Consider the following 22,540-nt stretch of genomic DNA (forward strand, 5'->3'; position numbering starts at 1 on the left):
TTGATGTCAAGCGTTTCAAAGAGTCCTTTTCACAACACGACATTCACATACTTTTCCGCATAATACGAAGTGACCGCAAACTGCAAATAAATTGCCGAACAGACTCAGTATCCGAGAATGTGGCTTTAATTCATTCTTTTCTTAATCCATAAAATGGATACAATTTGCATTTCTCTGCAAAGCGAGATTAGGAAAAGTTACTACATATTTTCCAGAAATGGCGCCACCCATGTCTATAGGCTGTGTCTGGTATTGCAAGTGAATGAGACAAAGATAGATTTTCGGCACCGGGATCATGCTGGCACAGCAGTTTTGCTTACAGGATTGCAGTGAGCTCATCCCCCCCATGGCAACTTCCAGGATTGCAAAAAATGCTGATCTACAATCATAAAAAAAACTGGTTTTCACCAACAATTTTAAAGGAAATGTGTCATCAGAAAATTACCTGTTGTTTAAATCATGTATTTATGATTAACTAGCAGAAGGACCCAGCTTTGCTCGGGTATATTTAATCTATTTCATTTAATGTTTGTGTGTGTCGTTAAGATATCAACACTATCCACTATATGGCCTCTTTCACACGGGCATTGCGGGTGCGTTGCGGGAAAAGATGCGGGTGCTTTGCGGGAAAAAGCATGATTTTTCTGCGCAAGTGCAAAGCGTTTTAATGCGTTTTGCACGCCCGTGAGAAAAATCGGCATGTTTGGTACCCAGACCCGAATCCGGACTTCTTCACAGAAGTTCGGGTTTGGGTTAGGTGTTGTGTAGATTTTATTTTTTTCCCTTATAACATGGTTATAAGGGAAAATAATAGCATTCTTAATACAGAATGCAAAGTAAATTAGGGATGGAGGGGTTAAAAAAAATAATAATAATAAACTCGCCTCATACACTTGTTCGCAAAGCCCGGCTCGTCTTCTTTCTTCTTCTTTGAGGACCTGGGAGGAGAAGGACCTTTGGTGACGTCACTGCGCTCATCACATGGTCCATGGTGATGGACCATGTGATGAGCGCAGTGACGTCACCAAAGGTCCTTTTCCTCCCAGGTCCTCAAAGAAGAAGAAAGACGACGAGAACAAGTGGATGAGGTGAGTTTAATTTTTAATTTTTATTTTTTAACCCCTCCATCCCTAATTTACTTAGCATTCTGTAATAAGAATGCTATTATTTTCCCTTATAACCATGTTATAAGGGAAAATAATAAAGATCGGGTCCCGATCATCACCTAGCAACCGTGCGTGAAAATCTCACCGCATCCGCACTCGCTTGTAGATGCTTTGCGATTTTCACGCAGCCCCATTTACTTTTATGGGGCCTGCGTTGCGTGAAAAACGCACAATATAGAGCATGCTGCGATTTTCACGCAACGCACAAGTGATGCGTGAAAATCACCGGTCATGTGCACAGCCCCATTGGAGTGAATGGATTCAGTGCGGGTGCAATGCGTTCACCTCAATTCTCGCCCGTGTGAAAGTGGCCTAACAGTGACATCTACAGCACCCCGCCACCTTCAGACTCCCTGTCCTCCATCTGGTGCAGGGCCTGGACGGACACAAGGATGTCCATTTGAACAACTCACTCTCAGACAGCAGCACTGTGGTGTCTGAGTGTGAGCTACAGGAATGAAGTCACCTTCCCTCCCACTCCTGCAGCTGACAGAAGTTGATTTTTAACTTCATTTATTTAATCCCTCTCAGCTGAGGTGTGAGAGGGGGCGTGGCCTAACTAGATCAGAGCATGGCTTAGCGGGACTTAGAAGTAGATTTTTAACGTAATTTTTTTAATCCCTGTCGGCTGAGGAGTGGGAGGGGCGTGGACTAATCGGAGCCAGGGGGCGTGGCTTACCGGGATCTGGGGGCGGGGTTTTAAATTTGTCTTTTGAGGGTGGACATAGTGTGGCAGGGGCATGTCTGGGCTTCTTCCTGCAAGAGTGACCCCCCTCTGGGCACCTTACCGGCTCATTTGCATACCAAATAAACTGTATTTTCAGAGGATAAAAACATCTATTGCTGGAACAAAGGCACATCTGGAAATAAGGTACTAAGTGCTATTAGGCCATGGCTTTACTTCAATAGAAATTATCCTGGTGACAGATTTCCTTTAAAGCTCTCCTACAGCAGTGAAGAAAAATGGCTGGGTTGTTATGGAAACCTTGAGTAAAACTGTGTAAGTGGAGGCTGGAGGACCTGCGAGCTTCTATTGGCTGATAAGGATCATGTGACCAAGCTTCTATTGGCTAATGCATTTTTTGGGGAATATATCAGGAACAGTACGTCCTAAAGAGCTGAGACCCAGTCTAAAACCTTCCCGGACACCTGATGTACCTGTGTGCCAAATTTCGTGATTGTAAATGTAACGGTGCGGATTCCTTTAGCGAGCATACATACATACATACATACATACATACATACACACACACATACACTCAGCTTTATATATTAGATATTTCTAAATAATTTTTTGTGATGTTATTTTTAATTTTCCATGTCAATATCTATATAATAAAAAAAAAAAAAAATCCAGCAGTTTACACACTGGCCACTAAGCATAAAAATAGGCGCTACATCTTGGTCAGTACTGATCACTTTACTGCAGTTATCTGCTTATCTAGAGGTGATATCATTACAGACAGAATGAGAATGACAGATAAGACAGGATCCACCAGTCACAATAGGTGATTGTCACCAGAGCTTATCTATTCTTTCCTTGTACAATGACCTCTACACAGAGCATGCCTATTAAACTCTCCCATAGAAGTCAATGAGGTCCCAGCCACACCATTGTGTCTATGGACCATGGGGCTGCCATAAAGCAATTTTCTTAATCCTTTCAAAATGCATAACAGCTCAGACAAGATGGCTGCCCCATAATTACCGCATGTTCAGGAATTAGAATTAAACAATCTGCAGACAGAAAATAAAAAGAAATTAGAAGAAAAGAATATGTGTTACTATCTGGTTTTAACTGGTTAAAGAAACATATTTGGTGACACATTTCCTTTAGTGCTCCATTCACACGTCCGTAACGTGTTTTGCGGCTCCACGGATCCGCAAAACACGGACACGGCAATGTGCTTTCTGCATTTTGCGGACCGCACATCGCCGGCACTAATAGAATATGCCTATTCTTGTCCACAATTGCGGACAAGAATAGAACATGTTCTATTTTTTCTGCATTTCCGGAGCCGGGACGCGCGTCTTGCGGCCCCATAGAAATGAATGGTTCTGCAATTTCGTTCCGCAAAATGCGGAACGAAATTGTGGACGTGTGAATGGAGCCTTAAAGGGACAGCTCTGGATCAAACAAAAGCCCCTAGGGGGTCCTTAAATTTATGTGGGAGTCCAGCTTTTTCAGGTGGAGGAGTTATAATTCAATTCAGCTCGGATGTAGGGTTGGTCCAGACTCTTCAACCCAGTAACAAAAATAAAAACAGATTGATACAGTATACCAATGCAGTATAATACAAAAAATAAGTAAATATGGACAAAAATGTAAATAAAGTTTAAAAAAAAGTCATAAAAGTAAACTAAGGAATAATCATGATTTTTTTTAAACAATTTACATATTTGGTATCCCTTTAATTGATAATACCTGTACAATAACAGTGACATGCAGGGTATAAATTTGGTTTACATGAAAGAAAAGGACAATGGTAGAATATTTTTGGGGGAAGGGGCAATGCTATACTACACAATAAGTGCTATATTACAGTATATGCTGCATAACGACAAAAATGCATCTGGAAATGCAAAACTTCCTGACCTCACACAGCACGTTATGGTCTGAAGTAATAATTTTGGGGTCTGGTCTGGGAGCTAAGTTACTTTGGGGGTCAAGTCTGGGGTCCAAATAGAATAAGGTTCTGATCTGGGGTCTGAATTGATTTTAGGATCTGGCCTGGTCTACCTGTCTCTATATGAATGCTACACTACTGAATGGAACTGAGCTGCAAAAAGACCATGTGACCAGTGAACATAACATCATAGGTTGAGGAAGAGACTACAACCCCCAACAGGTGATCGGCAGGGGTACCAGGAGTTGGACTCCAACTGACCAAAAATAAAATCATTCTTTCAAATATGTCTGAATAGTTGCTTTAATTTGTTATTTAGAAAGATTTAGTCACCAACAGCAATGCAGGTGTAAAAGTTGGCACCAAGGCCTGTTTCCTTTGTTCAGTATTTAATCTCCTGTGTGGCAACCTATCAAAATAACCCATGAGAAAATGAAATATTTTGAAATAAATTATCTACCATTCGTTACTCAAATAGAAACTTTAGCATTTCTGAAATCAATGTGTTTTCTTTAATTTGATTTACATTTCTGTAACAGCGGCTGCTTTGCGTCACTGTTCCTGGAGGGGTGATCTGCTGCCAGTGTTTCTTTCATCCGGTTCTTCCTCTAGTGTCCACCCCATCTGAAGAGCCTATGCAAATAGAGCGCCTTCGATTGTCTGACCAGGAACGTTTATGCCGCAAAGCAGAGAACCTGTGTATGTATTGGCAAAGCCCACTTTGTGCGTAATTGTCCACAGAAGCCAGGAAACGCCAATGTCTAGGGTCAGTTGGAGAGTTGGTCCTAGACAAGGAGAAGTCCTCTCCAAAACGTTCAATTCCGGTGACTCTCTCTAACAAGGTAGTCACACTGTCTGTGCCTGCATTCTTGGACTCTGGGTCAGCCAGTAACTTCATTCAGCAAGCTCTGGTCCATCAGTACCGGCTTCCTACCATCCGTCTAGAAAGGCCTCTGTCAGTGGCTTCCGTAAATGGACTGCCACTTCCCAAACCTGTGCTTTCTGTTACTATGTCTCTTAAGTTGCAAATAGGGGTTCTGCATTCTGAGATGATCTCCTTCTATGTGCTGCCAGCGTCCGTAAATCTGGTTATCCTTGGTCTTCCCTGGCTACTTCAGCACACTCTAGTTGTGGACTGGCACTCCGGTCAGATTCTGCGTTGGGGATCATCCTGCCAGTCCACCTGCTTATCGGAGGTCCGACCTGCTTCTTTGCCTACTGTACCTGCAGGGCCGGCCTTAGGTGTTCAGGCGCCCTGTGCAAGCTAACCTTGTGCCCCCCCCCCCTCAAAAAAAAAAATATATTGTGTGGCACAGTGTATGCTATATGTGTATAACAAACATATTTCACATGAAAACTTAGTTACTTGGCTTGGCCCTTGGGGATCTCGGACGCCACTTCCACACTTTGGCCGGGGGCTCAGCGGAGCTGATGTTTTATCCTAATGAGAAAGATTTCATAATAAGTATTTGGAGAAGGGGCAGAGGGATAGCAGAGCAGGGAGAGGCTGGTGCTGCTACTAGGGGGTCATACCATGGGGGAGTAATAAAGCCCACCATAATGCCCCCCCCCAGTAGTAATAATTCTCCTTATAATGTGACAGTGCAAAAAATACCCCCTTGTAATGCCCCCATTTGAGGTAATGTCCTCATAGTGCCCCCATAATGTGCCAGTATAAAATACTGCTATATAGTGCCCCTAGTAAATGACCCCATAGTGCTCCACACCCTCCTTCCTCCTAGTGCCCCCCATAATGTACCAGTATTAAATGCTCCAGTAGATGCCCTCAGTGTCCCCCATAATTTGCAAGTATAAAATACCCCTTCTTAGTGCCCCCCGTAGATGACCCCATAGTACTCCTCTCCCCCCTTCCCCATAGTACCCACCATGTGTCCCAGTATAAAATTGTACTGTACAGAGAGCCCATATAAAATACCCCTTCTTTGTGGCCTCAGTAGATGCCCCTATAGTGCCCCCAATCATGTGCCAGTATTAACAGCCCCCCCTGTGCCAGTAATAATAGCCCCCTATGCCAGTAATAGCAGCCCCCAGTAATAACAGCCCCCCTGTGCCAGTAATAACAGCCCCCAGTAATAAGAGCCCCTCTGTGCCCGTAATAACAGCCCCCAGTAATAAGAGCCCCTCTGTGCCCGTAATAACAGCCCCCAGTAATAAGAGCCCCTCTGTGTCAGTAATAACAGCCCCCAGTAATAACAGCCCCTCTGTGCCAGTAATAACAGCCCCCAGTAATAACAGCCCCTCTGTGCCAGTAATAACAGCCCCCCCCCCCCTTTGCCAGTAATAACAGCCCCCCTTTGCCAGTAATAACAGCCCCCGCCAGTAATAACTGCCCTCCCTTTGCCAGTAATAACAAACAGACCCCCCTTTGCCAGTAATAACAGCCCCCGCCAGTAAAAGTATTGTACATAATAAAAATAATAAAAAAAAACACATACTTACCTCAATGTCATTGATGCGATGCAGGCCTCTTCTGGCCTGTGTCCCACGCAGAATGGCTCAGGCGGCGCGATGGCGTCATCGCGCCGCCTGCGCCGGCCTCTGATAGGCTGCAGGCACTAGGCCGGCAGCCTATCAGAGGAAGGGAAAGGGACACGCCTCTCCCTCCCCTACCGCAGCACAGGCAGGCATCTGTATCGCTGTCCTGAGGACGGCGATACAGATGACTGGAGATGAGCGCTTCCACAATGGAAGCGCTCATCTCCCTGTGCCCAGCCGCCGCCGCCAGCTGGGGGGGGGGCAATTGCCCCGTTGCCCCCCCCCCCCTGGATCCGCCACTGACACAGGGGAGGGGGAATCAGGTCAAACAGGGGAGGGGGCTGGGGGCCCGCCCCGAGGGAGAACACAAGTGCCGCCTCGCCTGCCGCATATTACAATGCGAGCTGTCGGCCGCTCGGCGCCCCTGTTGCTATGGCGCCCTGTGCGACCGCACAGCCCGCACTCCCCAAAGGCCGGCCCTGTGTACCTGTAGACCTGCCTGGACTTCCACAGCAGTATGCCAGTTTTACGGATGTCTTCAGTAAGAAAGAGGCCAAGACCCTGCCTCCTCACCGTCCATATGATTGTCCGATTGACCTTCTGCCTGGTGCCACTCCTCGTGGTCGAACTTACCCACTCTCACTTCCTGACACCCAAGTGATGTCTGATTACATCAAGGAGAATCTCGAGAGGGGGTTTATCCGGAAATCTACTTCACCAGCCGGTGCCGGGTTCTTCTTTGTGCAGAAAAAAGATGGATCCTTACTGCCCTGTATCGACTATCGAGGGCTGAATAAGATCACAGTCAAGAATTGATACCCTCTTCCGCTAATCTCCGAACTCTTTGACAGGATCTGGGGAGCTAAGGTCTTCACAAAATTTGACCTGCGCAGTGCATACAACCTTATCCGCATTCGAAAGGGCGATGAGTGGAAGACTGCTTTCAACACTCATGATGGACACCAGGAGTATCTCGTCATGCCCTTCGGTCTCTGCAATGCTCCCGCAGTATTTCAGGAGTTGGTAAACGATATCTTCCGGGACCTGCTCTATGTTTGCTTGATAGTGTACCTGGACAATATACTGTATCTATTCTCCAGATTTGACCACTCACCGGAAGCATGAACGTTTGGTTTTACATCGGGTGAGAGAGAATCGACTTTTTGGCAAACTCGAGAAATGCATCTTTGAAAAATCTACCGTACCGTTCCTCGGATACATAATCTCGGATGCTGGGTTGCAGATGGATCCTGAAAAATGGAATGCAGTAATAGACTGGTCCCGCCCACAGGGTCTTCGTGCTATACAGCACTTCTTTGGATTTGCTAATTTCTATTGTCAGTTCATCCTGAATTTTTTATCTCTTACATCTCCAATCTCCGCTCTTACTAAGAAACGGGTGAATGCCAGAGTTTGGACTCCTGAGATAGAGGCCGCCTCCGTCCAATTAAAAAGGTCCTTTGCTTCTGCACCTGTTCTGCGTCATCCCGATGTCTCCTGCCAATTATTTTTAGAAGTGGACTCCTCCTCCAAAGGAGCCGGTGCTGTTTTACTACAGAAAGGTTCCAAGGGCAAGATGTTGACATGTGGATTTTTCTCCAAGCTCTTCTACCCTGCTGAGAGGAATTACTGTATAGGAGACAGAGAGCTTCTGGCCATAAAACGTGCCTTGGAGGAGTGGTGTTATCTATTGGAGGGGGCCCAGCATCCAGCGATTATCTCTAGTGTTGATCGAGAATGCTTGGCTGAACACCAGTTCGGCTCGAGCATCTCGATGCTCAGAACATGGCGGTATTCGGCCGAATACTGCATGTGCTCGAGCGCAATGCTCGAGTCTCCTCCCCGCACATTTGTTGGCTGCTACGCAGCCAATAAACGTGCAGGTAGGTACTGTCCTTCAATGTAATGCCGTAGTCATGTTGGCTGCTGGCATTACAGTGATTAGCTGGCCGGAACGCGCCATCGGGTGTTATATAGCACCGATGACATGTCTTTGGCTCAGTGTTAGTCAGGGAGAGCTGTGCTGGAGAAGGGAAAGATAGTGTAGGGAGTGAAATTTAATTTTTTTTGTAAGTTGAAAGACTTGTCAGAGACCCAAAAGTCCTTTTAAGGACTATAGTTGTGTGTGGCAGCAGAAATATATATTTTTTAGCGCAACCTGCGCTAAATTGCTAAAACTTTACAGACCCAAAAGTCCTTTAAAGGACTATTGTGTTGGCAGCAATATCTATTTTTAGCACATCCTGCGCTAAATAGCGTGCAATAGTTAGGCCACTGCAGACAGCGACATTATCTGCGCTACATCTTCTGTGTAATGTGTGCGTATCCCAGAAATATCTATTGTTTGCAAAAAAGGGGGAGGGGACCTAACCTGGGCAAAGGTATTTGTATACACATATATATTAATGCCAAGAATGGCCTAGACCAGTGATGGCTAACCTCCGGCACTCCAGCTGTAGTGAAACTACAACTCCCAGCATGCTCAATTCATTTCTGGGGCGTTCTGAGAACAGCCAAACAAGTGTGTATCTTGGGAGTTGTAGTTTTACCACAGCTGGAGTGACAAAGGTTAGACATCACAGGCCTAGACCTATCCTGACCCAGGTATAAAGTGTGTATTAAAACTTCACTTATAATTCGACATAATGATAAAACGGCTGTGAGCCATAATAAACAATGAAAGCACTTTGTTTCCACCCCAAAGAGTTGACGACTTAGTTGCTACCAAGGTGAGGGAGATGTGCAATATCTCCTATTCACCACAACTATATCTGCAGAGCTTGAACATAGGGGGGCAATGTGTGGATAGACTAATGGAAGCAAACTACCTGTAGTTGCCTGCAAAAACTGATTACATGGAATAGGTGACTGTGCTGCTACACACAAATGTTCACACTACAGCACACTTGTCTAACATAGTCTAACACTACATCAGTAGCTGTCAAGACGCATTCACATACTGCACACACGCTGCTAAGCGCTCAACCCAGCTCAAAAACCTTGACCGGCGTATTGTCGAGTCATTTACCCACCCTCCCCCACAATTCTCGCTCCTAACCCAATAATGACAGACTCAGCAAGTGGATTTTAAGGCCACAGCAGCCTTTTATTAATAATATAAATACAAATAAATAACATAAATAATGCAGAAACCCAGGCCTTCCCACCTGAAGGCCACGCCCAAGAACCGTACCAATAACCTAGGAAATAACAACGCGGAGAGGGTCCTTGGAGCCCCATAAATGACGGATAACAGCCCCACCCTCCGTTAAAATTATCTCTAGCCGATGAACGCCAGCTCAGAGGCAGGAACCGGTAACCAAGGCAACCAACGTGGGTCGCTACCCGCCATATCCCAGTACCTGGGGAGTCCAGAGCATCCTTTTGGCTCCCTCCCCACTAAGCCAAAACCACCAACTCCAAGGACCCCCCACCTCCCCAGGCCGCTATGACAAAGCCCACTAACCAATCACTGCCTGACCAACCACCCCAGGCCCCCCACCCCCATTCCTAACCCCTCCAAGACCCTTACCTAACCCAAACGAACAGCAGCCCAAAAAGGGAGGGTGGGTGGTGGGGGCTGCTGCCACACTGCTGTCCCTACAAAATGGCCCCTTTTCCCGCCCTTACTAACCCTCTTAAGCCCTAAACCACACCCCTAACCCCTTCTGTCGCCATTTCCCTTCCTTAACCCTTCATATGCCAGGAATCAGCTCCCGCCAAGCCCCAGTCATGCCAGGCCTGCATCCAGGCTTGCAGCCCCAATTCCGGCCTGCACTTGCTATATTGAATGAAATGTCCTACACAAGGACTTCTAAGCTAATAAGCAACATTGGAGTGGACAACAATTGTTTAAAATGTGATCTGGTGAAACATGTTGGGGGGGGGCAGTTGATTGTTTTAAACAATTGTTGTCCACTCCAATGTTGCTTATTAGCTTAGAAGTCCTTGTGTAGGACATTTCATTCAATATAGCAAGGTTTTTGAGCTAGTAGGAGGATGGAGGCTGGCGGCCCGTCACGGGCAAATGGAGGGGGCAAGTTTGAATATTTTTTTTCGTTTTTTATACTATTTCAGGTTAAATCGATTTGCTGACACGAAGCACTAGGCAAATCGAATTTATCCTGAAATTCTGATCGAATTCGATTCGATTCCCTCATCTCTATTTATTATGTATACAAATTGAAATCTAAGAATAAAATCACATGATGCAAGGACAGGTGACAGAAAAAAAAAGTCATCCAGAGACCACATAATCACAAATGGGGATGAATATGGTAATGTACAAAAATAATAAATACTGGCCGAACTGCATCCACTGGGCGTTACCCTGTAAACAGCATAACTATAAGTAAACCAGAATGGAAATAACTGTGTCCAGGCCAGAAGTAAGGAGAATAATGCCAATATTCAAAACCACATAATCACATATTCATCCCCATTTGTGATTATGTGGTCTCTGGAAGACTTTTTTCTGCCACCTGTTCTTACATCATGTGATTTTTAATAAGACTTTTTCTTATATTTCAATTTGTATACATAATAAAGCTTCATTATATTTTATGGGAACGTTGTGGGCTCATTTTTACTGTATTGTAAGAAGTGTGTTAGTAAAGCTCTGCTGTGGTTGGTTGCTATATGCAACAGTTTGTCTTTTAGTAAGGTCAGGCAGGAAGATGAGAGGTAATCTGAAATTCAGGGGAGATGAGAGGCAGAATGAGAAGCAGTGCCTCAGCAGTTATAATTACATTAGTGTATAAAATGCATGTTGAATCATTGGTTGCTATGGGCAGCAAACAGCTTGTCTTCTAAACAGCACATGTAGGGAGATGAGAGGCAGACTGAAATGCAGGGGAGATAAGAAAAAGAACGCAGTGTTTGCCCAATCAGGCCTGATCGGTCGCCCACACGTGCGTTCACCCACGCCCGCCCCGCCGCAGTGACAAAAATGTTTTATTTTTTTATCACTGCACAATCACTTCACAAGCGCTGCGGTGATAAAAAAAATCAGTTTTGATATTTTTTATCAATCGCAGCGGCCTCCGGTACTTCGCTAGCCTCCCATTTGTAAGACAGGCTTGCTTTTTTTCTTGGGTAGTCTCAGGGAATACCCCTTAAATTTAGTAGTCCAAATGTCAAATAAGGGGTATTCTTCTGAAGAGGCCTACAGGCTTCTGACCCAGTCGGATGAGGAATGGGAACCCTCATCTGACGAATCCAGCGGGTCAGAATATGAACCTGTAGAAAGCAGTGGCAGTCTGACACAAAGTTCGGACGAGGAGGTTGAGGTCCCTGATACCACCAGGCGTACCCGGCCCCGTGTCGCTAGACCACAGGTTGCGCAGGATCCGCTTCAAGGGCAGCAGAGTGGGGCTGGCGATGTCAGAATTCGTGGTGAGGCATACACCAGCAGCGCAGCCCTTCCTGGACCTAGTACCAGCACTGCCGTACAACATGGTGAAGTGGCGAGCACCAGAAGGGCAGTTGAAGCTGGTACGGTGGCACGTGCAATAGTTACCCCGTCGCAGCCACCGCACAGACAGGCCCGTAGAGCCCCTAGAGTCCCTGAGGTGCTGGCAAACCCTGATTGGCAGTCCCCAACTTCAGCCGCACCATTAGTTCCCCCTTTCACCGCGCAGTCTGGAGTTCGGGTTGAGACAGCTCAGATCGGTTCGGCACTGGGATTTTTTGAGCTGTTCTTGACTGCGGAGCTCTTGGACATAGTCGTGGCAGAAACAAATCGGTATGCCACTCAATTTATAGCCGCCAACCCGGGAAGCTATTATGCCCAGCCTTTCCGGTGGAAACCCGTCCAAGTTTCCAAATTAAAAAAAATTCTGGGCCTTCTCCTCAACATGAGTCTAACCAAAAAGCATGAATTGCGGTCATATTGGTCCACGAACCCAATTTATCACATGCCCATGTTCTCTGCTGCCATGTCCAGGGCACGATTTGAGGCCATCCTGCGTTTCCTGCACTTTAGCGACAGCACCACCTCCCGTCCCAGAGGCCACCCAGCTTTTGACCGGCTCCACAAAATTTGGCCCCTCATAGACCACTTCAACAACAAATTTGCAGATTTGTATACCCCTGAGCAAAACATCTGCGTAGACGAGTCCCTTATACATTTTACCGGGCGCCTTGGCTTCAAACAATACATACCAAGCAAGCGCGCCCGGTATGGGGTCAAATTGTATAAGCTCTGTCAAAGGGCCACAGGCTATACCCACAAATTTCGGATCTATGAGGTTAAAGATCAGACCCTGGAGCCGGTCGGTTGCCCTGACTACCTGTGGAGCAGTGGGAAGACAGTCTGGGACTTGGTGTCACCCTTATTTGGCAAGGTACCATCTTTATGTGGACAATTTCTACACAAGTGTGCCCCTCTTCAGGCATTTCTTCCTAGAACAGATTGGCTGCTGTGGCACCGCGCGACCTAGTTGCCGGGGCTTCCCCCAATGGCTTGTTACCACCCGTCTTGCAAGGGGGGAGAGGGCTGCCTTATGTAGCGAAGAACTGCTCACGGTGAAATGGAGAGACAAGCGTGACATTTAAATGCTCTCCTCCATTCACACAGACACGACAATACAAATAGAACGAGCAACCAGTGTCATTGAAAAGCCCCTCTGTGTCCATGACTATAATTCGCTCATGGGAGGGGTGGACTTCAATGACCAGATGTTGGCTCCTTATTTAGTTTCCCGATGCACAAGACGCTGATATAAGAAGGTGTCTGTATATTTGATTCAATTGGCTGTATATAATAGTTTTGTTCTCTACAGTAAGGCTGGGAGAACAGGATCCTTCCTCAAATTTCAGGAAGAGATCATCGAGAACCTCCTGTATCCAGGAGGTTCCGTGGCCCCAACCACCAGTGTAGTGAGCCGTCTACACGAGCGACATTTCCCCAATGTCGTTGCCGGTACCTCAACCCAACCGCCACCCCGAAAAAGATGTTGTGTCTGTAGCAGGAGTGGAATAAGGCGTGACACCCGCTATTTCTGTCCTGACTGCCCTGACCACCCTGCCCTATGCTTAGGGGAGTGTTTCCGGATGTACCACACACAGGTACACTTAGCATAGGGATTGCATCTCACAGGACAGGCACACAGGGCTATTAGGGTCCATTCACACAGTGCTGCTGCAAACTTCTCCTTTCACCTGGGCGCTTTGGGCTTTGCACATTGTCCCATGGGGAAGGAGAGGTTTGTCCTATAAAGGTAAAAAAAAAATATAAAATCACCGGTAAGCAAAAAAGTTAACGTTCTGTTCAAAAAGTTTAATAAAGTTTATATGTTCCTTTCAAATGTTATTATAAAGTTAATAAATGTATTGAGTTGCAGCCTGGTTTTTTGTTTTGTTTTTTTTACCTTCCAGGTGGACCAACCGATCGACTAGCTGCAGCACTGATGTGCATTCTGACAGAAGCATTGCGCTGCTGTCAGATTACACAAAAGTCGGTGTATGCGGCACTGCAAGACGAGATTTCTCCTCTGCAGTAAAAGATACGTTTGCCGAGGCATATGAGCTGAGGGGGCGGCGGTGTTCATATGCTTTGGCAAACACTTTGTATATAAAAAATAAATAAATAAAAAACGGCAATGATTTTATTCATCCACATCGATTTGCCAGGGCATACGAGCTAAGTGGGTATAGATGTTGGGCGGAGCTCCTATGTCCTGGCAGACGCCTTTCCCCTCCATTTTTTTTTGGGCAGAGATTTTTTATCCACATTGATCGATGCGAATGAAGAAATCTGTGCCGTTCATTTTTTCTTTCAGCCCAGAGGCTGAACGGAAAAAAAAAAATCTCATTACCTGTATGCTCAATATAAGGAGAATAGCAGAAACTCCTAATGCTGGCCATACATGTAATGATTGCGGAGACCCTCAAATGCCAGGGCAGTACAAACACCCCACAAATGACCCCATTTTGGAAAATAAGACACCCCAAGGTATTCTCTGAGGGGCATATTGAGTCCATGAAAGATTGAAATTTTTGTCCCAAGTTAGCAGAAAGGTAGACTTTGTGAGAAAAAAATAAATAAAATCAATTTCTGCTAACTTGTGCCCAAAAAAATAAACTTTCTATGAACTTGCCATGCCCCTCATTGAAAACCTTGGGGTGTCTTCTTTCCAAAATGTGGGTCACATGTGGGGTATTTATACTGCCCTGGCATTTTAGGGGCCCTAAAGCGTGAGAAGAATTCTGGGATCCAAATGTCTAAAAATGCCCTCCTAAAAGAAAATTGGGCCCCTTTGTGCATTTAGGCTGCAAAAAAGTGTCACACATGTGGTATCGCCGTACTCAGGAGAAGTTGGGCAATGTGTTTTGGGGTGTCATTTTACATATACCCATGCTGGGTGAGATAAATATCTTGGTCAAATGCCAACTTTGTATACAAAAATGGGAAAAATTTTCTTTTGCCGAGATATTTCTCTCACCCAGCATGGGTATATGTAAAAAGACACCCCAAAACACATTGCCCTACTTCTTCCGAGCACGGTGATACCACATGTGTGACACTTTTTTGCAGCCTAGGTGCGCAAAGGGGCCCGCATTCCAAAGAGCACCTTTAGGATTTCACAGGGCATATTTTATACATTTTGATTTCAAACTACTTCTCACACATTAGGGCCCCTAAAATGCCAGGGCAGTATAACTACCCCACAAGTGACCCCATTTTGGAAAGAAGACACCCCAAGGTATTTCGTGATGGGCATAGTGAGTTCATGGAAGTTTTTATTTTTTGTCACAAGTTAGTGGAATATGAGACTTTGTAAGGAAAAAAAAATCATCATTTTCCGCTAACTTGTGACAAAAAATAAAAAGTTCTCTGAACTCACTATGCCCATCAGGGAATACCTTAGGGTGTCTACTTTCCGAAATGGGGTTATTTGTGGAGTTTTTCTACTGTCTGGGCATTGTAGAACCTCAGGAAACATGACAGGTGCTCAGAAAGTCAGAGCTGGTTCAAAAAGCGGAAATTCACATTTTTGTACCATAGTTTGTAATTGCTATAACTTTTACCCAAACCATCTTTTTGTTACCCAAACATTTTTTTTTATCAAAGACATGTAGAACAATAAATTTAGAGAAAAATGTATATATATATATGTTGTTGTTTTTTTTTAAAATTACAACTGAAAGTGAAAAATTTCATTTTTTTGCAAAAATTTGGGTAAATTTCGATTAATAACAAAAAAAGTAAAAATGTCAGCAGCAATAAAATACCACCAAATGAAAGCTCTATTAGTGAGAAGAAAAGGAGGTAAAATTCATTTGGGTGGTAAGTTGCATGACCGAGCAATAAACGGTGCAAGTAGTGTAGTGCAGAATTGTAAAAAGTGGTCTGGTCATTAAGGGTGTTTAAGCTAAGGGAGCTGAGGTGGTTAAGGTTGTTCTCCCTTCCCATTCTGGTGGGTATGTTGTTAAAGTGTGAGGTGTGGGCTCTTATAGTACTTGGGCTTGGAGCATGAAGTTAGTGGGACTTGAGCTTCTTGTGGAGCTGGAGTTATGCTTCCATCCTGGACCTTACCATCTGTCCAGATGGTAAAGTCCAGGATGGCAGTATAACTCCAGCTCCACAAGAAGCTGAAGGCCCACTAACCTCAGGCTCCAAGCCCAAGTACTATAAGAGCCCACACCTAGCTCCACCTTACTCACACTTTAACCCCATACCCACCAGAATGGGAAGGGAGAACAACCTTAAAGGGGAAGTGTGTAAACATGCTAAAAACTAAACGTTGCCACCAGCAACAAGCATGCATGGCTAAAATGTCACGGTCCACTACCACCAGACCATGACACAACCGTGACATACGAATGGGCACAGTGTAATGCTTAATTTCACCAGTAGTGGTGCTGCAGAAAATCTGAATACTTGCTACCAGGTACAGATCACAGGTGATCACTGGGGTCCCAGCAGGAGAATGACCTGTGATTAGAGTTGAGCCAACCCAAACTGCAAAGTTTAGGTTTGTACCGAACTTTGCGAGATCGGGTACCCAGACTTTTTCACTGAAGTTCGGGTTCAGTATTCAGGTGATTTATTATTTTCTGTTATAACATTGTTATAACGGAAAATAATAGCATTCTTAACACAGAATGCTAAATAAAATGTCTACTGATGAGTTAAAAAAAAAAAACTCACCTCATCCACTTGATTGTGCAGCCGGTATCTTCTTTTTTTCAGGACCTGCAAAAGGACCTGATGTCACGGCCACGGTTATGGCCGTGACTCCTTGGGGGCCGCATACAGTTGCCCGCGGTTTGGGTGTTGTTTCAACCGCAGCTTGAGGCATGGTGTTGTTTGCCTCAAGTGCGGTTGCTGCGGACAACAGCTATGTGTGCGGTTCCCTTGGAGTTGTGTGCGTGTGTGTATGCACATTTGTATGTCTGGTGTACACTTTGACACTTTCCTTTTACTGTGGCTGCCCGTGGCAACGTTTGGTATGTTGTACATGTGGTGGCAGTGTCCCGGCCTTCGGGCTGTCTCCAAGGACGGCTGCCACCCATGTCGTTGCCTGCAGCAACAGCCACAGTGTGATCTTTAGTTTGGTCACTTCCCCTTTATGTGTGTTTCCCTTCTGTGGTGCTGGAAGGGTAAATTCCCTTCCCAGTGTGTGCGTGATGTCACTGGGTGTGTCCGACTGTGGGGTGTGGCTTCTTTGCCTATATAGCCTTGATGTTTGGTATGGCTCAGTAGGTTGCTTCAGTCATGCTTGGCTGGAGCAGCCTCCTGTGCATATTACCTGCCAGTGAGAGCCACCCCTGTGGTCATAAAGATATTGTCCTTATGAATGTCACTTTATGTTTTATGTGATGTCTATGTTATGTTCTGTTGGGACCTTCCTATGTGTTTTGGTGCAGCTTACGGTTCTGGATTCCTGTTTGCTCAGGGATCCAGTCAGCAAGGCTGTGGCAGGTTGGTGGAACTTCTCGTTCGCCTGCCATTCCCGTAAAGCTGTTTGTGTTCCCCTTTTCCCAACAGCTTGGCCATTGAGACTCCTGCTCCTCCGTTCCTAGGAGGAGTAGGTCATCTTACCCAGCTCCTAGTTCAGGGACCTGCGGAGCGTAAGTCAGGGCTCCGAGGTTCCTGCGCATGGGTCCTCCTACCTTAAAGGTCGGCCCATGCCAGTAGGAGTTAGAGTCAGGTTAGGGATGCTTGAGGAGATGACCTGCTCCCTATCCTGTTCTCATGGCCGAGTAGCCACAACATCATCTGGCATCACACGGCTGAGGGTTTCCCCCATCCTCAGCCGTGACAGTATGACCACAGAGGCTACTCACGTGGTGTTCCCTCGAAAGAGGGTGAAGCATGTACCGCCGTCTGCGGAAGGGGTACATGCGCACTCTTCGGAGGGAGAGCGTTCTGGGGGTTTCGCCTCTGACGGCGCGGTGAGTGGCTTTTCCCCGCCACTTCCTCACCGTGTTCGTTTGGCGTCCCCCTGATTTTACATTGCACGTGGTGTTTGTTTGGTGTGTGGTTTTGCACACCTTCGGAAGAGGGTGCAGCATGGAGTGCCATCTCCTTGTGGCCTGCATGCGCGTTCTCCGGAGGGAGAACGTCCCGGGGGGATCACCGTTAACGGCACGGTTGGTGGCTTATTCCCCGCCACCGTACCTTCCGTGTCCGTGTTGGTGATCCCTCGTCCCTCTCCATGTTCCCATCTCTGGTCGTTTGCTGGCAGCACTCCATAAGTGGTCCGGCTGCGTGCTGGTTAGGAGTGTCTGCTGGCAGCGACTGGAGTGGGGATGTGAGTGGAGAGTCCCCTTGTCCATCTCTCAGTGGTTCTCTCCCCTGTGTCGCTGGTGCGGGCTGCAGGCCTCGTCGGACTGGCTAGTGTGAGCTGGGAGAGGATGCAGCTGACAGCGACTTTCTGGGAACCATGTCTGAGAGTGGACGTCCCCTTCTCCCATCCCCTTGTGTTGAGGCCCTCACGTGTTTTTTTTTTTTTGGTGGGGGGGGGGGGCTTGAGGGGTGGGAGTGTCACGGCCACGGTTATGGCCGTGACTCCTTGGGAGCCGCATACAGTTGCCCGCGGTTTGGGTGTTGTTTCAACCGCAGCTTGAGGCATGATGTTGTTTGCCTCAAGTGCGGTTGCCGCGGACAACAGCTATGTGTGCAGTTCCCTTGGAGTTGTGTGCGTGTGTGTATGCACGTTTGTATGTCTGGTGTGCACTTTGACACTTTCCCTTCACTGTGGCTGCCCGTGGCAACGTTTGGTATGTTGTACATGCAGTGTCCCGGCCTTCGGGCTGTCTCCAAGGACGGCTGCCACCAATGTCGTTGCCTGCGGCAACAGCCACAGTGTGATTTTTAGTTTGGTCACTTCCCCTTTATGTGTGTTTCCCTTCTGTGGTGCTGGAAGGGTTAATTCCCTTCCCAGTGTGTGCGTGATGTCACTGGGTGTGTCCGACTGTGGGGTGTGGCTTCTTGGCCTATATAGCCTTGGTGTTTGGCATGGCTCAGTAGGTTGCTTCAGTCATGCTTGGCTGGAGCAGCCTCCTGTGCATATTACCTGCCAGTGAGAGCCACCCCTGTGGTCATAAAGATATTGTCCTTATGTTTATGTCTTTATGTGTGTGATGTCTATGTTATGTTCTGTTGGGACCTTCCTATGTGTTTTGGTGCAGCTTACGGTTCTGGATTCCTGTTTGCTCAGGGATCCAGTCAGCAAGGCTGTGGCAGGTTGGTGGAACTTCTCGTTCGCCTGCCATTCCCGTAAAGCTGTCTGTGTTCCCCTTTTCCCAACAGCTTGGCCATTGAGACTCCTGCTCCTCCGTTCCTAGGAGGAGTAGGTCGTCCTACCCAGCTCCTAGCTCAGGGATCTGTAAGTCAGGGCTCCGAGGTTCCTGCGCATGGGTCCTCTTACCTTAAAGGTCGGCCCATGGAGGTAGGAGTTAGGGATGCTTTGAGGAGGTGACCTGCTCCCTATCCTGTTCTCCTGGCCGAGTAGCCACAACATCATCTGGCATCACACGGCTGAGGGTTTCCCCCATCCTCAGCCCTGACACCTGCAGTGACGTCACCGCGCTCACCACATGGTGAGCATGGTGACGTCACTGCAGGTCCTGCTGAATGAAGATAGAAGTTCACTCAACCCTACCTGTGATCACCTTACTGACAAGAAAGCCTTCTAAGGCTACATTCACATGACCGTATGTGTTTTGCGTTCCGCAAAACCCTGATCCCCAAAAAATACGGATGACATCCTTTTGGCATCCGTATTGCATCTGTTTTTTTTTTGCGGATCCATTGTAACAATGCCTATACTTGTCCGCAAAACGGACAAGAATAGGACATGCTCTATATTTCTTGCGGGGCTACAGAACGGACTTATGGATGCGGACAGCACATGGTGTGAATGGGTTCTCATCCAATCCGCAAAAAATGCGGAACGGACACGGAAACAAAATATGTTCTTGTAAAATGTAGCCTAACATGAAGGGATTGTCTGATGTGGACGATCCCTTTAAGGATGTTAGTGTTTGACAACAGCGCCAGAGGACAGCACATTCTTCTAGGATGTTTTAAGATCCTATGACAAGATTCCAGCTCATTTGTTTCCAGTGCATCTCAACTCAGGGAAATCCTGTAGAAACAATACAGAAGGCAATGTCCCAGCTGGGCTGTCACTGGAACTAACAAATCATCACATTTCCTTTGATAATGTTTTCTGTCTGATAAAGCTAAGTGACCTGGCCAGCTCATGGGACAAGTCACCAATGTTTCTGCAGCTGCTGCCATGTTCCAGGTTTAACGAATACTCATCACCTCTCCCGATGTCTACTTTATTAAAAACTTATATTCTTCATGAAATGACAAGACTGGAGCATCTTTTTATAGAACTGTTCATTGTAGCGTCCCCCTATTATTCCTCCTAGAAATTTAGGATCAAGTGAAGATCATGTCCCCCTGGTCTATTCATTTTAATTTATTTCCCTCAATTTCTTAACACCTGACAATATTTTATTGTGATAATAAATTCATGATGGGTGTACATAGCTTATTGCTTGTATTATATTCCATCATATTCCATTAGTGAAATAAATTAAAATAAATAATACAGGGAGACATGATCCCGAATGTATAAATAAGTTGACAATGCGGTGAACGCATTGCACCCGTACTGAATCCTGACCCATTCATTTCAATGGGGCTGTGTACATGAGCGGTGATTTTCACGCATCACTTGTGCGTTGCATGAAAATCGCAGCATGTTCTGTATTCTGCGTTTTTCACGCAGCCCTGGCCCCATAGAAATGAATGGGGCTTCAGTAAAAACACATTGTATCCGGAAGCAAGTTTTTCACTGATGGTTGCTAAGAGATGTTGTTTGTAAAACTTCAGTTTTTTATCATGCGCGTGAAAAACGCATCAAAACGCATTGCACCCGCGCGGAAAAAACTGAACAACTGAACACAATCGCAGACAAAACTGAGTGAACTTGCTTGCAAAATAGTGCGAGTTTCACTGAAGGCACCCTGAACGCATCAGGTGCCAATCCGTGACGCTCGTGTGAAAGAGGCCTTAGGCTTGTCTCGCAGGCTGAACAGCCTGCCGGATCCGTAGTAAGACCTCTTTAATATGGGTGCCGCGTGTGGGGGCCGGATAGGAAGCGGGTGTGTCGCAGGAAAATGCTAGATTTTTCCGTGCGAGTGTAAAGCGTTTTAATGCGTTTTGCTCGCGCGTGAGAAAAATCGGCATGTTTGGTACCCAAACCCGAACCCGGACTTCTTCACAGAAGTTCGGGTTTGGGTTAGGTGTTGTGTAGATTTTATTATTTTCCCTTATAACATGGTTATAAGGGAAAATAATAGCATTCTTAATACAGAATGCATAGTAAAATAGGGCTGGAGGGGTTAAAAAATAATATATAATAATTTAACTCACCTCATCCACTTGTTCGCGCAGCCCAGCTTCCCTTCTGTCTTCTTCTTTGATGCCCAGGAGGAAAAGGACCTTTGGTGACGTCACTGCGCTCATCACATGGACCATCACATGATCCATCACCATGGTTATAAGGGAAAATAATAGCATTCTAAATACAGAATGCTTACTAAAATGTGGCTTGAGGGGTTAAAAAAATTAAATAAAATTAACTCACCTGATCCTCTTGTTCAACCAGGTGGCATGTCTTCTTTCTTCTTCTTTTAGGACCTGCAAAAGGACCTTTGATGACGTATTCGCGCTCACCACGTGGTGACGTCAGCGCATGTCCTGCTGAATGAAGATAGAAGATTTCTACCACGTGATGAGCGCGATTACGTCATCAAAGGTCCTTTTGCAGGTCCTGAAAGAAGAAGCAAGAATACGATGCTGGCTGCACGATCAATTGGATGAGGTGAGTTAATTTTTTTTATTCTTTAACCCCTAAAGCCACATTTTATTTAGCATTCAGAGCGCTGTGTGACGTCACAGTAAGAGCTACGGGTGACTAGGAGGACCAAAGTTACTCCAACACGTTTCGAATAATACAGTATTCTTCCCTGACGAAGAATAACGTATTATTCGAAACGCGTTGGAGTAACTTTGGTCCTCCTAGTCACCCGTAGCTCTTACTGTGATGTCACACAGCGCTCCATGTGAGCGCGAGTATGTCACGAGGGTATCGAGAACCACGCCTGACTCCGTTATACCCGGGGTCAGGAAGTCGCAGCGGTTGGCTGCACGCTCTATTTAAGATAGGACTGTTTTCCTTATGGTAGCTTTCTGGGTTTGCTTTGCAAACCCTTTTGGCTCACTCAGGGATCCGTAGCTCCTTCTCCTCAGCTGTTCCTTGTCCAGCACTCCCAAACCTCCTTATATTCCTCTCTCACACTTCTCTGGTTGCCAGAGATAGAGCTTCCTGCCTGGACATCTATTCTGACCCACTGGAGCTGTGTTGCTGCGTCCTCTGATTGTTGTTTCAGAACGCTACCCTCCGGATCCCTGTTGGACCTTTGTGGACTGCTGTGGTCGCCCACCTGGGTGTATGTGTTTGTCTGTCCTCTCCCTGGTGTTTCCCTCTTAGTGCAGTGGTGCGGACTAGCGATCCCACCGGCCCGTTCACTATCTAGGGCTCATTTCAGGGAAAGCCAGGGTTTAGGCACGTGATCGCCGCACGGGTGAGGAACCCGTCTAGGGACGTCAGGGCAGTCAGGTGCCAGCCGCAAGGTGAGTTAGGGGTCACCACCTTTCCCTTTCCCTTGGGCAGGGCTTTCCCTGTGTTCCTCCCTGTGCGTGACGTCGGTCATTACAGAGTA

This window comes from Bufo gargarizans, chromosome 1 (genome assembly GCF_014858855.1).
Source record: "Bufo gargarizans isolate SCDJY-AF-19 chromosome 1, ASM1485885v1, whole genome shotgun sequence".
Taxonomy (NCBI): Eukaryota; Metazoa; Chordata; class Amphibia; order Anura; family Bufonidae; genus Bufo; species Bufo gargarizans.